Raw genomic sequence first — 18,593 nt, forward strand, 5'->3', positions numbered from 1 at the left:
GTGTGTGTGTGTATATTGATTATACTGTAAAATGCTTACCTCTGACCCATTTTACTGGGCAACACATGCAGGTGGGACAAATTTGAATGTGTTTATTTTGACGGCACATTCTGCACAGTCTGCCCTGTCTGCACCTGCATAGAAAAAAAACAAGCAAAAAAAAAACATTCAAATGGGAGAAAGCAAATGCATGCAAAACAGGGGTTAATGCAAATGAGAACTAGCGATACAATGCCAGATAATTTTTTTTATGAATTTAAATTTACAGTTTATAAATGTCTGACCAGTTTTATACTGAAATATGTACTTATGTCCTCAACACAAAACTATATAATATTTTTGAGTACAACATAAATATTTTTTTATCTTTGTGATCACCAGTTATAAGTCTTTTAACCTATTAACATGCTTTGACCCGTATACGGTTCATATGGGTCATGCAAAACCCTTACTCTCTGCGGTATAATAATTTATTTACACTTTAAAATCTCATAAAGGACATGTGGAGAAGTTGCCTTTTTTTCTCTACTCCACTTAATAATTCCAGATCAGTAACAGAAATCAACCCAAATTCTGCTTGTTTAAAAATAGACATCAAAACTAGATTAGTGCCAATTTTATGATTTTATTTATTATATTTTGTCATTAGCAGATTTATTTGAATATCTCCAGGATCTGTAGGGGTTGGGCTCGTTCTAGTACGTGAGCCCTCTGAACCAGATTATAAACAGACCCAAGTGCAGGACAATAGACCTCAAAGCAGGTAAACTCAAACAATGCAGAGCTCATGACGTCACCAGCCCCGCCCCCACCCACACGCTGTCTCGTGTCCAGACCGATCAAGAGCTGAGTCAGCGCCGAGCACTCAAAACCCGAGGAAAACAGCAAATCGGCACTTTAACCAGGCATTTAAATGGCTTTTTAAAAAGGTAAAAAAGAGCGTTTTCTGGGATTCAGCTGTAACTATAAATATCTGCACTGCAAAGCTGTGCTGGACTGAGGTGCACAGCTTTCCGACACTTTATTTACACTTTAAAATCTCATACAGGACACGTGGAGAAGCTGCCTGTTTTTTCTCTACTTCACTTAACAATGTCAGATCAGTAACAGGAATCAACCCAAATTCTGCATGTTTGAAAATAGACATAAAAACTACACAAACATAACTAAACTAAATGTTTGAAGGACATGAACTGGTTGATTTGTATTCAGGATTTGTATTGATTTCAAAATGAAGTTCAGGAAAGAGCCAATTATTGATTATTGATTTTATTTATTATATTTTGACATTAGCAGATTTATTTGAATATCTCCAGGATCTGTCGTGGTTGGGATTGCTCTAGTAAGTTAGCCCTCTGAACCAGATAAAAAAGTAAAAAAGACCCAAGTGCAGGACAATAGACATCAAAGCAGGTAAACTCACAATAAAACACAATTGAACACAAATAGGGAAGTGGTTGAGAAAAGCAACTTAAAAAGAGTTGATTCTCAAAATTGGTGGACAAACAAAACACCACGCCCAGCATAGGGAAAGCATGTTGGATAATATATCTAAAAAAAAAAGAATACCAGGGGAGGACTGGCTGCCCCTTAAAAACTGGGGTAAATGTAAATTAAATCTTCCCAAACTAAACTACGAAGCTTATAGGTTCTTTTAGATACTTAGAAAGTGATCCCCTTCCTAACATGGAAAAGGGGAAGCTCCTGTAAGCAGTGTTGGGAAGGTTACTTTTAAAATGTAATCCCTTGCAGATTACTGATTACATCACTCAAAATGTAATTTGTAACGTAATCAGTTACATTACTTTACATTACAGCTTAAAACACATCTATACACCCTTGCTTTCTACTAGCTTTATAAATTATATTTTATATTTATTGTTTCTATGTTTTGCTGATTTTTTTTTTTTTTTTTTTTCTACTTTTTCTTTTTTGGTATTCACTTTTCCTATTATTTTGTTTACCTTGTTGTAATGTACCTCTGGTAATTATCTTGTATATTGATCTTATATTGAAAAGCACTTTGAGCTACATCTTATGTATGAAAGGTGCTATATAAATAAAATTATTATTATTATTATTATTATTATTATTATTATTATTATTATTATTACTTCAAGTGAGTAACGTAATCTGATTACTTTGGATTACTTACAATATTGTCGTTTTTTTAAGCCTGAATGAACGTAGCAACCACATATTGCATATTATATTGCATTTTATTTTATTTCCAGTTAACAAATAGAAAAAAAAATAAAACAGCCTTTTCAATCACCCTATAAAAATACTTATGAAACCATTTCATCAAACAATTTTATGAAACACTTCTATAAACTGATGATAAAACCATTAAAACTATTAAAAACCAAACAATGTAACAACTGTAAGCTATCTATTTGCAGGTTTGCCACTTTCTGCAGGTGGATTTTTTGCCAGGATTATCACATAACCATTTCCTTGACTGCTTTATAAGCAGAAATATATGAAGATGTGTGCGGAGCCGCTGTCTGCTGGAGCTGCAGTGGGTGTCACCCCTCCCCTTCCTACCCCTCCTCCCATCCTGCTGCCTGCACTCACACAGACACCGCTGCACACACACACATAGGGAGGAGTGTTCCCTGTCATATCAGAACGATTTCACCGCAAAAACATTATTTATTTGTTTGTAATTAATTTAAATGTCTGCCGAGTCGATTTCCATGCCAGGGCATGGCAGGCTCTCGTCCTCAGGCTCCAATGAGCGGACTAGCACTGTCTGATAAACAGGTGAGGGTGTCTGACGTGAGTGACGCCTCACCAACATTCTGACCAGGAGGTTGTGAATCATAGAATATTCTGATGTCGTGATTTATGTGAATGTGATTGCGTTTGGCAGTGTTGGATTGGAAGACCAAAAATAAGAAAGTACCACAATGTAATCCATTTATTTTAGCAGAGTAGCGGTAATCTGATTACTAATCTGATTACGTAACGCCGTTACATGTAATCCGTTACTTCCCAACACTGCCTATAAGTTGTCATGCTCAACCTCCCCCTTGCACTTCTCAGGCAGCAGCAGCCTGTCACTTACACACACAGAGACAGCGCTGTGTATCTACTTCTTGTGTCAAAAATAAAACATTGCAACATGACGTGTTTGATTTAATTGCCTTAAGTGACATCGCACGCCCTGCGACAGGACTATTGCGCATACACACATTGCGATGACAATGCTTAAACGATTTATCATGCTGCTCCAGGACACAACATATTTGTGTCACCTATCTATTTTACTGAATTTTTGAGGAAGCAGTAATTTTCTTCTAAAAATGTAGTACATCTTTCCCCACTGACCATTAGCAAAGCCAGAAATTGGGTCCCAGATACGGCAGGCACAACAAAACACCTGAAACAAATCACCTGACTGAAATGCTAGAATACATTTGATCCAGACAGTTTTGGTTTCAGAGTTTCATTAGTTTAGTGACTGATTGGACTAAGGAACTTTGCTACATCCTGTCATTATCACCTGCATACCCTGTGAGTACACAGCAACAAAATGAGTCACTGCCAGGTGTGTTCACTAGCTAGTCAATATGTGGGAATAAACTGTCTTTGAAAATACAATAAAAACACTAGGGGTGGGTGTTATGGCCCTAAAACAATATCACGATATTTCATGGTATTTTCGTGACAATTATATTTTTGGCGATATGACAAAACATTCAATTAAAATAAATATTTAAAAAATACACTACTGCAACAAAATGAAAATTGATATGATATGGCAAACCCCTAAGAATTGTATCAGATTTGTGACAGAAGTCAATGATCCAGAATGTCATGATACTAATAATACACTCCAAATATCTCCACATATCCAGGATTAAAGTAAAATAAAAGCTACTGGAGAGATATAATTAGTCTCTAGTAGATATATAATGAGGAAATAAGAACAGTGTAATTTTTTATTTTGCTAAAAACAGCAAAAATGCAGTGACCTGATGTGACAATTAGGGGTGGGTGATAATTCAGGGTATAATATTAGTTCAGGATCTTTTAAAAAATTGGCGATATTATTGCATACGATATGACATGGCACACCTCTAACAAATAATATATAATGCTTTAATGCTTTATTTATGCACTAGAGGTTTACAACCCAGCCAAAAGCTGCATGTTATTTTACACAGATGCTGCTTATGTTTTAGCACATAACAGCCAAGGTTAAAATACAGAACTGGATGACAAAATTATTATTGGCTTTTAGATATGTGAGACTGTGCTGGGTGTTTGTGTGCTTAACCAGAGAGGAACTCCGTGTGCTTTGTTAGCAGTGAACTTCATAGTGAAGTAAAGGGAAGGTGAAAACCTGCTCTCTGATTGCCAGCAGGTGTCGCGAGTCACTATTCATTTGCATAAAAGCTAAGCAGAGCTCAAGTTGATTGCATAGCTGGATTTGCACATTTCGAGTCGCTCATGGTTGCGTTGACGTCTCTTAGAAAACGATTGACTTTGGGATGCTGTGTCGCCTTTGTGGCTTGCGATGTGCATTATGATTCCAGTAATTAATTCCTCAGATTATTTTTTTTTCTGTCAATAAATATATGGGTTAATCTACTGTTACAGTAGATACAGGAGTCACCAGTGTAATCCAAAAAAAAAAAAAAAAAATCTACAGCAAACAAATACAATTTTCGGCACCTGCTGCTTTGGTTCAGACCAAACTGAAAAGTCTAAAATCACAGACCAAACAAGGCAGGAGTGAAATCAGCCTACGACTGTTTAATTATCTATTATTTTAGATCATTAACAGGAGTCAATCCAAATTCTGCATGTTTGAAAATAGATGTAAAAACTAAACAACCATAACTAAATTAAATAAACTGGTTTATTTGTATTCAGTATTTGATTAATTTAATTTTTGGCTACAAATATGGGTGAATCCACTGTTACACTAGATAGAGGAATCACCAGCGTAATCTTAAAAAAAAAAAAAAGAAAAAAAAAAAGTGTTTTTACACTTTTACACTTTTACAAACCAGACCCATTTTTGGCGCTTTGTTCAGAAATGTCTTTTCAGCACCTGTTGCTTTGGTTCAAACTAAAATAAAAAAAGTCTAAAAACACAGACCAAACAAGGCAGGAGTTAAATCAGCCTAAGAATATTATTCTAATCTAGAGTGCAAAGTTTGATTACCACAGCGCACACAAGTTTAGCACAACTGCACATGCGGTTCAGGTGGATACTGTCAGACATGCAAACACACTAACACTGAAAGGCATGGTGTCTGTGACACATACTGTGTTTATTTCAGTAGTGATAAGAGAAAGTCATGCTGCTCTGACAGGAAATGACAAGGGACAATCATTTAATCAGAAAGGACATATAAAATATATATAAAAGTAAAGGAAAAATAACTTTAGGTTAAAACAGCAGTACCTCATAAAACTGAGTTGCAGCGCAAAGGGCTGGTTTTCGCTGAGTCTGAAGATGATGACGGTGCAAAGTGTCTTTTACAGCTGCTTTAAATATATTTAGTTTAATTATTTTATTCTTAGACTGACCCAAGTCTGTATTCAGAACATATTTATAGGGGTATTTAGTGATTAACCTCAAAGAACTCACATGACTCTATAAAACAAGGACAAAAGAAGCCAAGAACACTTGTGCTGAGGTGTACTACGAGCCTGAACTTACTTCCTCACTGTAATTTAATTGTAATCCAGCCATCCAGTGTCAGGGAAGTCAACATTTTATTTGAGTTGTCTTTTGGTTGTTTTATTTTATTCTATTGGACATTTTAACAAGCAAACCAGTATGTTCTCAAAGCTTCCAATTACTAAGTCAAAGTGTTTCAGCTAAGGCTTACGTCCACTATACAAAAAAAAGTGTGTGATGGAGCGTGGGAGGGGAATGGGTTAACACATTTGGCTCGCTCTCCGTGTCTCCTAAACTGTAAACCCAGCAGATAAGGGACAAGACAACACCCACACTCACTGTACATCAGCTCACTATACATTTAAACACATTCTCAGCAATTAAATCCCACATCTAGGATATATTAGGAGAGATAAAGAGGAAACAGAGAGTTAGTTACTACAAGCTGCAGCCAGGGTTGCCAGATCCAGCAAAAAATCCTGAAAATGTCATTTTATTATTGCATATGATATGATATGGCATACCCCTAACTAAGATATTTAAAAATGATCCAGAATGTCATAATACTAATAATGCACTCCATATATCTCCATATATCCAAGATTAAGGTTAAATAATAAACTGACTGAATGGCAATTTACATAAATTAATTCAGCATAACTACTACAAAAATACTCCTAACAGACTTGTTACATATTTGATCAAAACAAAAAAAGTAATATATACATTTTGTAAATTTTTACATCTCAATGGAAGACATATTTAAGTACAATTTCCTAAAAATATTAACATCCTGCATGTTATAATGTCTCCTATAATACGCTTTGTAATTTTATATTGGTAAATCAATCATCAAAATATCCTGCAAAATCTTTCTACGGTCCTAAAAGTTTAGCTGTCAAGATGCAGTAAAACACGCACTGGATCTGGAGCCTCACCAATAGGAAACCAAAAAAAAAACATAACAAAAAAAAAAACAATCATGAACAAACTTAAAGGTTTGTTTTTACTCATTAGTGAGAGAATAAGGAAGTTATGGACACACTTTTTATCACAATATTTTTTCCTGTATCTAGATAATTATTAGGGCTGGCCCGAATAGCATTTTTTGAGCTCTGGATATTCGGCAGTAATTGGTAGCGAATATTCGAATATTAGTTTTTTTTTTAAAAGACGGATTAAAAACGAATGGATTAGTTCTGAATATATTGGAAGTGGTACGGCCTTTCTTTGGAACAATGTCATCAAGAGCAGATGGCTCACCCTCCTCTTCACTTTCGCTCTCGGGATTCTCTCTACTGGCCATCTTCCTGTAACCTGCTATTATCATAGTCAGCGAGGGAAAAAATTATCGCGAAACAAATCGATATCGTTGTATCGCCCAGCACTAGTTTCAACCTGCTCCATCAATAAGACTACAATAGACTCTCAGTTCCTTGTAGTTCATTTTACTACAGTGTACTCACAGATGGCACAGCTAGATCTAAAACTTAATAATTACTAAACAGCCTGTAAATATACTTTGTGTTTTAATGGATTTAATGGGAAACCCGGTTAGAGAGAACTCTATCTCACAATGCATCAAATATGCAATTGTTTACTCAAGAGCTTCTCTGCAGCTGGAGTTTAATCCCTGGCCACAAGTAACTGGACATACACATATAGAGACCCACAAAATGTCTGGGGAATCAAACCCAGACCCTTATGTGGTCTCTAAAATTCACAAACAGAGTCAACGTCAGTTAAAGCAGACTAATGAGAAACATTTTTACTGCACACATATTTACAGTAAGCACAGCACACTGTTAAAAATAAAGGTCCCACAAATACTGTAGGTCTTTTACTGATACCATAAAACCACTATAAACACTTTTGCTTCCATTAAGAAACATGTTTACCATAAAGATGTGTAACTGTAAACAATACATTTATTTACGTTAAAAGAAGCTTCACTGCAAAATTAATTCATATTTTTACAGGGTTAGTACTGTTCGCTCAATTAAACATTAATTACAGTAAAATTAATTCATATTTTTAAAGGGTTAGTACTGTTCGCTCAATTAAACAGATAATTACAGTAAAATTAATTCATATTTTTACAGGGTTTAGAATGCTAAATTTAAAATGACTAAAATTGCCACATTTAGCAATTAACTGTTTAATTAAATCAAAATAATAATGCAAAAATGCAGCAAAATATTGTTGGATCGCAGGTGCTGTATAATTCAGTTATTTCACAGATACATTACAGTGTTACACAAATTCTATGCATTAATTGCTCATTATTTGCCTGAAGAGAGGTTCATTTACGAGCTGAATTTATTTTGTAACTGAAAGCTTTTACAGAAAAAATGTGCCTTTAAAATCACAGTATAATACTGGCAGCTAAGGTTGCTAAGTAATTTTATTGTATTTTTAAATGTTTCATTTTTCTACTGGGGAATATAGAAATAACTTATGATAAATGACCATTTATTTGCATCCATTTTCACAGTTTACATTTTTTTTCCAAAACTGGTATCACTCAAAGAACTACTTACTGTATTGCCCCTCTGTTTTAACAGCATATAGTATACACTGCATACAGTACAACAGAAGGAAATGCAGGGGTGTGTCTCTGAGCGTCTGTTTGCACTTCTTTTTCATGCATTTCTGTTTTATCTGGCATTGTGGCTAAAAGCTTAAGCCCAGTCTTTAACTCTGCTGTGTGGTTTGTCCAGTATGTGTGTCTAAGGAACAAGTCCTCAAACAACCCTAGTTCTTATTTGGTCAGAGACTATGGATAAACGTCATCTAGTGGAATGATCTCATGAATTATAATAACTTTATAATAACTTTATAATAATTAATTATCACTACAAGCAGTTTTATTAATGGCTGTCTACTACTATCTACTGCAAACAGTGTAACTTTCAGTTCTCACCCTGACAATTTATCAGACTTTAAATATCAGAGCACTGATGTCATCTTGGACTATACACCTTTCCTTTCCTTAATATGTAAGAGACCAGATCCTGTTTTACATCGATACAAAAACAGTTAACTGAGCAGCTCTTTTTAGTTCAGCATTTTCAATTCTTTCCCAGTTTTTTTTTGTTTTTTTTTTATATATTATTTTATTTAATATTATATTTCTGATGAGAATGTAAATAGATAATAGCCAGTACAGTAAAAACAGGAATAACCAGCGTAACTTTAAAAAGTGTTTTTTTTAATACTGCAAACAAACCAGACCAATTTTTTGGCACTTTGTTTAGAAACGTCGTTCTCAGCACATGCTACTTTGGTTTAGACCAAACTGAAAAATCTAAAATCAGAGACCAAACAAGGCAGGAACAGAGGGCTCTGAGTGGTCCAGCGGTCTAAAGCGCTGCCACTATAATCAGGAGATCACAGGTTTAAATCCGGGTCATGCAGCTTGCTATCAGCTGCCGGAGCCCTGAGAGAGCACAATTGGGTTTGCTCTCTCTGGGTGGGTTGATGGTACTCTTTCCCCACATCACACTCTGTTCCGATACATCTGTGAGCTGTTGTATCGGAACAGAGTCGCTGTGCTTTTCTCGGAGTGCGCTGTGATGCTACTCGGCAATGCTGCATCAGCAGCTGTTCGAAAAGAGGCGGTGGCTGACTTGTGTAACATGTCTCGGAGAAGGCATGTGCTCGTCTTTGCCCTCCTGGATTTGGGGTATTACTAGTGATAGGGGGAGTCCTAATAAGTGGGTTGGGTAGTTAGCCTTGTAAAGTGGGGAGAAAATGGGATAAAAATGTTAAATAAATAAATAAATAAATAAATAAATAAAACAAGGCAGGAGTAAAATCAGCCTAAGACTGTTACTCTAATTTGAAGTGCCCAGTTCGATTATCACAGTCTGACAAAAAATTTTAGTAACCAACTTTAGTTTAGCACAACTGCACATGCGGTCCAAGCCGATACTGGCCAGAATGCGTCAGACAAACACACACACTGGTAGTGGCAAGAGAAAGTCATGCTGCAGTGACAGGAAATGATAAGGGACATGTAAAACATTTTGTTGGAAAGGACATTGTAATATAAAGATATACAAATAAAGGAAAAATTACTTTCGGTTAAAACAGCAGTCCATTAACGTGTTTGATTTAATTGCCTAAAGTGACATCACACATCCTGTGATATGACTATTGTGCATGCACACATCACAATGACGATGCTTAAAAGTTATATCATGCAGCCCTAATACACAACACTGTATAGTGAGATTTTTTTCATAGACAAAGGGGTTAGAACTATAGGGCTGGGTGACATGACGAAAATAGCCTGGGGGAAATGACTACACACTGACAGTAAGTAAGTATCAGAAACTGGAAGACACACCCAGTAAGCAAATAGATGGTGCCAGTAGCCAATAACCAAGAACCTGACACTGATAACAAACTAAACTTAACTCTTATTAGTTGATTAAACTCAAATATCCCACATGAATTAAATAAAACATTAGTTAAGTGGTGTTTTGAGTTCAAACAAACTGTGGGTTTCCAGTGTACATCTGTTCCATGTTGGCCCCAATCAGGATCAGTGAGGGGTTAAATATGAGCTGTATGTGGGATGTACACTATATAAGTGACCCTACATGGGACCCATGTGAGAATAAGGTGGGTAATAATGATGGGTTGCTTTTCAGATGCCCAAATAGATCCCAGTAACACTATGAGCCCACGCCCACCTGAAACCAACCCAGCCCACGTTTCACACATCTGAGCCCCACATGATCCTGCTGGCTGGGTTAAGCTACAGGTTTGACATGTGATATGTAGGCCATACACAACATAAACTCTGTCTGCCACCTAGTGGAGGAAAGTGAGACACTTTTAAACACTTATTAAAACAGGGGTAACCATAATTACTTATGATCTGAAATAAATAAGACCATGAAATTTAAAAGGAATATAATATAAGGTCATTTATTTATAATTGCTAGCTTCCTTGAAAAATGAAAAACACAAAGGAAACTGCTAAAGAAAATGCATGTTTTACTAGAGGATACATAACCTGATCGTTGTTTGTGGTGCTTCATGTTTCACTTATTTGATTATAACTATAGTTCTCGAAGCCCATCAATTAAAAACTATATTCACCCTCTGAAAATGGGAAGTTTACACTTAACCAAGCGTTTCCTCAAAAAACGTTAGTTTATCAAAAACAGAGGAACTGAATGATATAGAGCCAACTTCCTGTTTTTGACAAGAGCAACAAGAGTTCATCCTGAAATAGCCTTTAAAGTTGCAGTTTCTCATGAACTCCAACATCATGTAACTGCAAGTTAAAAAGCTTTAAAATTGGGTTTCCTTTAGAGCAGATTTCACTTTCTTCTGCTGTTGATGTAAGCAATAGTATAGCTTTAAATAAATATAAAAAATATACTGAAGGATTTGTTTTATCATTGGTGGAACAAGATGCACAATTCTATATAGGCTAGGGCTGGGTGAAGTCAACTTTTAACACTAAATTTTAAGTGTTAAATTTTAAGACCTTAATTTTTTTCTACAAATATTAATCACACGTCCAAGTTTACAGAGCCTGGTAATGTATTCAAATTTTTATTTAGATGGTAAACATGTGTCGCTGTTGCACATACACATAAACACACACACACAGAAAGAAACACACACACACAGAAAGAAACACACACACACAGAAAGAAACACACACAGACAGACAGACACAGACAGACAGACACACACAGACAGACACACACAGACAGACACACACAGACAGACACACACAGACAGACACACACACACAGACAGACACACACAGACAGACACACACACACAGACAGACACACAGACAGACAGACACACACAGACAGACACACACAGACAGACACACACAGACAGACACACACAGACAGACAGACACACACAGACAGACAGACACACACAGACAGAGACAGACAGACAGACAGACACACAGACAGACAGACAGACAGACACACACACAGACACACACAGACAGACACACACACACACACAGACACAGACAGACACACACAGACAGAAACACACAGACAGACACACATACACACACAGACAGACACACACACAGACACAGACAGACAGACAGACAGACAGACAGACAGACAGACAGACACACACACAGACACACACACACACACACACACACAGACACACATAGACAGACACACACAGACACAGACAGACAGACAGACAGACAGACAGACACACACACAGACAGACAGACACACACACAGACAGACACACACACAGACAGACACACACACACACACACACACAGACACACACACAGACACACACACAGACACACACACAGACACACACACAGACACACACACACAGACACACACACACAGACACACACACACACAGGCACAGACACACACAATCACAGGCACAGACACACACAATCACACACACACAGACACACACACACACAATCACACACACAGACACAATCACACACACAGACATAGACAGACAGACACAGACAGACGCACACAAACACACACAATCACACACACAATCACACACACAATCACACACACAATCACACACACAATCACACACACAATCACACACACAATCACACACACAATCACACACACAATCACACAGACACACACACACACACAATCACACAGACACACACACACACACACAGACAGACAAACAAACACACACACAGACAAACAAACAGAAACAAACAAACACACACACGTCTACTTGCCAGGCTTTGATTTCTCTCACTCACTACATTGCAGGAATATTCCAACATTTAAACATTTTAATCATGCTTTTAATCAGGAAATACCACAAATTCTTGTTACACCAACATAGTCAAAATAGTCAAGATGGTTAAGCAATTTAGCTCTTCCCCAATGTAGAGTTTATTTTCAGGATGTGTTTCTTGGTTTCGCTAATCAGCAAACTTGCCAGTAGGGGTGGGAATCGTTTACTATCTCACGATTCGATTCGATTCCGATTTTGGGGGCCACGATTCGATTCAAAATCGATTTTTGATTCAAAACGATTTGAATTATAAAAATTTCTGCTTCTGGCTTATGAATCTTATTGAAAAAAAACCCTCCATAATATACACTGGTCCTGGAGCAGGTAATGTGTTACAAAAACAATAAAATGTGCAGGAATGTGGGTCCTCAGTGACAGAGGAATCACTGGGATATCACAATGACGTTAATGAACAATAAATAAATAATAAATAACACTGCTTTATTACCAGGCTACTAGCGGTGGTGTGTAGGTGACGCTGCTGGGCTGATGTGATGATAGCAGTGGAGCGCTAAAGTTCAGGAGCAGCTGCTGATTAACTAGTTAATTTAAGGTCGTTGTATTTCTTCAGAAAGGGGGCAGGAGGTGGAGAAATTAATTCATATGGTCCATTCCTTAATTCCTCTGTGATGAGGAGCTGAAATTAGCTCTGATTAGCTTATTGTATTTTTCCGTTCCGCCTTAAATGCTGCAGCCCGCTGCCACCTGTAGCGTTATTTAAGGTGGAACTGGAAAGTTAGCTAGTTAGCTAGCTAACAGTTACTGAAACTAACTACTAGCGATCTTTTTTATGCTTGTTATGAAGCATTCTGCCATAAAACATTGAAACTACACGTTAATCTAATGTAATATAGTGCTTGTTCTGCCATCTTACCGGTGATTCTCAAACACCTACGCTCTGTGTGTGTCTGGAAGATCTCCGTTTGAAAGGACAAGCGCTATCCCCAGGGTTGCCAGGTCCAACAAAAATACCCAGCCCAAAATCAGTCTAAAACCCGCCCCTCAGAATCGATTTTGGGACATTTTAAATCGATTCTGAATCGTAGTAAATGAGACTCAAGATTCTTATGTGAATCGATTTTTTGGCACACCTCTACTTGCCAGCATATCCTAACCCTGACCAGCAAGACCACACTGGTTGACCAGCATAACCTACATTAAATGCAAAATACACTATGGTGGTCTAGGGCTGGCAAACCAACTATTCTACCATATTGCAAAAGCTGGCCTTGAGCTGGGTTTTACAGCAGGCCTGCATTTATAAAGGCTTAAATGATTCTAATGGAAGTCGATCATGTATACATTTCCCCAAATCACAAAAAACAAAGGTTTTGTGTTTCTATAACTTCCTTTCCTGCTGAAATCCTTATTTCTCTCAATAAGCTTAAAACATCTTAAAAAAAAGCCTGTTTAAATATGAATCTGTTCACTGTGGAAACTCTTCAGGACACTCTTCAGAGTTTGACCAAACTTTCTCTTTAGGTCTGGAATTTATCAGTGTATTGTGTACGGGACTTTTTTTTTTTACTTACTTGTTGAACAGGAAGGACCTTCTATATCAAACTGTAGCTTCCTGTGATGCCGTGAAGTCTGTGAAGTAGAGAAATGAATAAAACACAGCTGAACCTACAAACAGAGATCAAAATCGAATGATCTATATTAATTTTGTAATTGTAACTGTCTGGGGTTTCTGCAAATATGGATAACAATAGACCGAAAGCACATTAAAAGCACTATGCATGTATGTGATGATAGCAGAGGCCTGGTCACATCACCAGTACTGTTGAGAACATTAATTAAACATTTTAGGTGTGCAAATGTACAAAAAGTACTTACCTGGTTGTTGTCCTTGGGGGGCTTCCTGGGGAATGGCGGCCATCTTTACTCCCCTTCTTGTAGTATCCTTGGAGCTCCGGATGTGCTACAAGTGGAGGGGGGTCCTTACTGGAACATCTGAGGGAGAGAGAAGTACAAAAATGTGTAAATACTTAACATGTATGTAAATATGTGTGTAAATAATGTGCATAATTAACATATGCATTTGTGTGTGTTTGTATATAGGCGTTTGTATACCTTGTATACCCCTACCCTGTAGCAGTGGAATGGCCCAATTGGGGAAGGGGCGGAGCTACAGATATAAAAGGGCAGGTAGAGACGGGCTGCGTCCGAAATCGCGTACTTAAGCAGTACGTACTGGATTGGGGTGAGTATGCACTGCTTGTCGAGCAAAGCAGTACGCTTTTTCAGTACGCCAGACCGCAGTACGCACGCAGCCTCGGACGCACTACATCCACCATCTTACCTCTGACGCCCTTTCACCTCTCACCCCTCCTAACCAGCGGCACACTTTACAGAGCTTTACCCTAATTAATTTCATTAAAATCCCCTCATTAATCAGCTCTTATTAATAAATAAACCCCCAAACTGTCCTATTTAATAAACACTGACTGTAAATAAAACTTAAAATTAATATTTCCTCAAATATGAAATATTTAATAATAAATATGAACAGACTGTTTAATATTCATGAAGTATATTAATAATACTTGCTTATGCAACAAAACAATTATCAAAAAGTTTCAAAAATAAATACCAAAATGTTAATTAATTCCTGCCTTTCCATTTCACCTCAGAATTTCCTTTTCTAGCCTAAATATTTAAACACATGATCCTTATTGTTATACATTATCTTTTACTGACTGCATTAAACATAAAGGCAACATATATGCATTACTGATGTAAATAAAATATGCTAGAACCAGTCAGTTTCTGGAAAACTGGGGATCATATTTGGCAATAAAATGTAAATTAAAAAAATATTTTAGTTATTTTATTTAATATAATTTTTCCCTCACTTGCATATTTACACAAATACATTTCTCACAAAATACAAGAATGACAAGTCTTTAAAGTAGCTTTATTTATTTTTTTTATTCATTGTTCATTTTTCTCCCTCTCTTCATCTTCATCCTCTCGAGTAGGAAGGATAGTTGAATCTGAAACACACACAGATTAAAACAGTTTAGCTTGGTCATTAAACAAATATAATATAAATTCTGAACAACATAAAAGTCTTACCATCCTGGCTGGTTAGCTAGCTATTTAATAAAACTAAATAAAATGGTCAGATTTTGGTTATAATTTATTAATGTGATTTTTGGCAACCAGTCTGTCTGTCTGTTGAAAAGCCTCTCTGATATCAGCAGCCTTTTTTCTCAGATGAGTTTATACAGACTGATCAGTATTAAGTTAAAACTGCCCCAGCTCCTCACCACTGCAGCAGTATACAGGGCTGTAGTGAGTTAGTAAACGCTGGTGCTGCAGAACAGAAGATTAATAAAGAGTTGTGATAAGTTTAATAGCTCTAGCTAAGCTAACTGATCTCAGTAGCACAGGGCTAACGCTGCTCAGTAAAGCAGTTCAGATACGAAAATAAAGATGTTCTGTCTGCAACAGCATTAATAACAAACCCACACCCCTATAACTCGCTACTTTAACTTAAACTAACCCTCATAAATCTTTCATTTACAGCCTGATATCACAAACAACCAAAACAGTTTATATATCTGAATCTCCTCACCTCATAAACTTCTCTCTCTCCACTCCTCTCCTCCGCCGCTCCGCCGCTCACTGACGGGTCACTCAGCTCAGCGCGGCTCCCGGTGGATTGTGGGAAATATTAGCGGGTGAAGTGTGCTGGGCTTGTATACTTAAAAAATGTCTCCCGGTGCAGTACGTCATCCGGGAACTTTTCGCGTACTCAAACTCGCCTACTGCGCATTCGGACACACTACCCGATCTCGCATACTGCTTTTGCATACTGTTTAGTATGGAAGTACGCGATTTCGGACGCAGCCACGGTGATGGGCAGATGAAGCCTCATTGGGTGTATGGCACATTTCCCAAACTGTGTCGACGTGTCACTTAATGGCGACATCTGCTGGACTTAAAAAGTAATTGCAAGCAACTGTGCGAGGAACTGCATCGATCACGTGGTTTTCCTTAAAATGATACGCGGTCCGACACAGGGGTTCGCCTTGTTTGCTCGGTGCATGCGCCGAGGTTTCAGGGTCGTCAGACCCATCACTAGGTAGAGACACCTGTAGAGGCAGTTTATAAAGGGAAGCCATTTTGACTGAGTCAGAGATGCCTCTTGGGCTTCAAATAAAAAAATAAAAAATAAAAAATAAATTAATAATAATAATTTCCTGTTCTGCTGTGAGACGGGATTCCTTTTGTGAATACCTTTTGTTCTATTATTGGTAATTTTTCGATATAAAAAAATACTTTGGTTTCGGAATTGACCTGGAGGTATTTTGCCTCTTCTTTCTGTGGCGAACAAGAAGCTGTCTTCTATCTTACAAGCAGCTTTTATACTAAAGAAAACATGTTAAATATGAATATCACTGCCACATGCCGGTATCTAAAGATCTACAATTATTTAATTCAAATTAAATCAATAATTTAATTAAACAAATGAATATGATTATTCATCCAGAACTGTATCTGTAGCTGTTGGTGTAGAAACCAATTTCTACTAACCTGAAGAAGAACGCTATTAATAATGCTCTCAATTTCATGAAGTGAAATTAATTTCTTTAATAAATGATACGTTTTATTTGTTTAATGTTGCCGACAGTCTTACCAGCTTGTAATTTATAAGATTGTTTGTCATTTTAACATAATTTCAACATTTTTGCTTAGACCCTACATTTCATATCACCTATTCCAGATTTACTGGAGCCTACTCTCCAGGTTCATCCAAAAAAATGTAAAATAAAAATCACTACTGCTTTTCATCTCACAATTGCACTTTTTGTATTTCCAATGGACTATCAACTGCAAACATATGAACACTGCTGCTATCTAGTGGCAAAATTATGCAACAGCTAGCACTCTTTTCCAGGTGGGCATGGGATTTGAGTTACTGGGATTTGTTGTTACTGGGACCCAGTTGGGCTTTTTGAATGGGTCCCATTTAGGTCCTATATGCAGGGTATGACCCAATTACAGGTCCTGTTTAACCCCTCCTCATCCAATCCCTGACCCTGATGTGGGATTTAATTTTGTTTAAGGGTGCCACAGAATGCATTAAAAAAGCCTAGCCTAGTCTAGTCTGTAAACTGGGTATATGTTGCAATACACCTAAATGTGAATGCGTTTGACTTTTTGTAAAAGCATTTTTCTAATGTTTATTTATTATTTTTGTTATAGAATATTTCCATATAAATATTATAAATGATTAAAAGGTTAATGTGATTTATAAGAATGTGATTGTGTTATTGCAAATATTTCTCTGACAATATATTGTCCCTTGTTTGCCATTTTAAAAAACAAATATATTTCCAGGTTTCCTTGCGTAAACATTGCATTCCTTTGCAATATAGCCTGTGAAAAAGGTTGTTGAGGACCCCTGTTCTTATAAATATTTACAGCACAGGCTCTTTTCACTAGCTAGAAATGCCAAACTAACCTCGAGCACTATAGCACACTGTGGCTCGGCCTAAGCTTTTGTCCTTAATGGCATTTTTCCCCTTACATTACTTTTACATTTAAACTTGAAGTAGTTTTAAACCAGTACTTTTACACTTTAAAAAGTTTGAGTTGATACTTTAATTTTAAACAGGAGTATTTTAAACCCAAGTATCTACACTTCTACCTACAGAGTATTGAATGTCTCTAACACTTATCTAGCTATACTAGTATTATCAGTGTTAATGAAGGAGTGAACCCTGTTTAAACTCACCTCAGCAGCTCTCTGCAGTAATTTAACCCGCTGCGGGTAATACAGACTTTAGTGTTCAAACTGTGCAGCGGGAAGAACTGTCATTGATTCAGAGCCAGGCTGTAGAGATATTAGACTGTGTTTAATGGAAGCTCATTTAATAATCAAATAATTTATCTATATTAATAAAGATAGAATATTGTATAAACTGCTTTAAAATAAATAAACCTGTTCTAAAATCACAATAATGTGGTTTACGGTAATGTGAGAATATTCAACAAAAAATAATAATATTTAACTTCATTAAAAAAATTATTTCACCTAATGTTTCTCATAAGATGAGCCAAGGTAAAGCTTATAAGCTGCCCACACTGTCGTTGTAATTTTTTTTTTTTAATAATTAAAATAATTTATTGAAATAAT

The 18,593-nt window shown here is 36.8% G+C and overlaps 2 long non-coding RNA genes across 2 annotated transcripts; both read right to left on the bottom strand.

Annotated features, from left to right (window-relative positions):
• Nucleotides 1–39: 39 nt before the first annotated feature.
• Nucleotides 40–14,404, bottom strand: LOC111188485 (uncharacterized). The gene is made up of 3 exons (XR_002648517.2): nt 14,282–14,404; nt 13,978–14,035; nt 40–134 (listed from the first exon to the last, which is right to left on the bottom strand). It is a non-coding gene; the product is annotated as an uncharacterized LOC111188485 (long non-coding RNA).
• Nucleotides 14,405–15,350: 946 nt separating this feature from the next.
• On the bottom strand, nt 15,351–16,172 carry LOC111190436 (uncharacterized). The gene is made up of 2 exons (XR_007424849.1): nt 16,026–16,172; nt 15,351–15,441 (listed from the first exon to the last, which is right to left on the bottom strand). It is a non-coding gene; the product is annotated as an uncharacterized LOC111190436 (long non-coding RNA).
• Nucleotides 16,173–18,593: the final 2,421 nt, after the last annotated feature.

This window comes from Astyanax mexicanus, chromosome 16, assembly GCF_023375975.1.
Source record: "Astyanax mexicanus isolate ESR-SI-001 chromosome 16, AstMex3_surface, whole genome shotgun sequence".
Lineage (NCBI taxonomy): Eukaryota > Metazoa > Chordata > Actinopteri > Characiformes > Acestrorhamphidae > Astyanax > Astyanax mexicanus.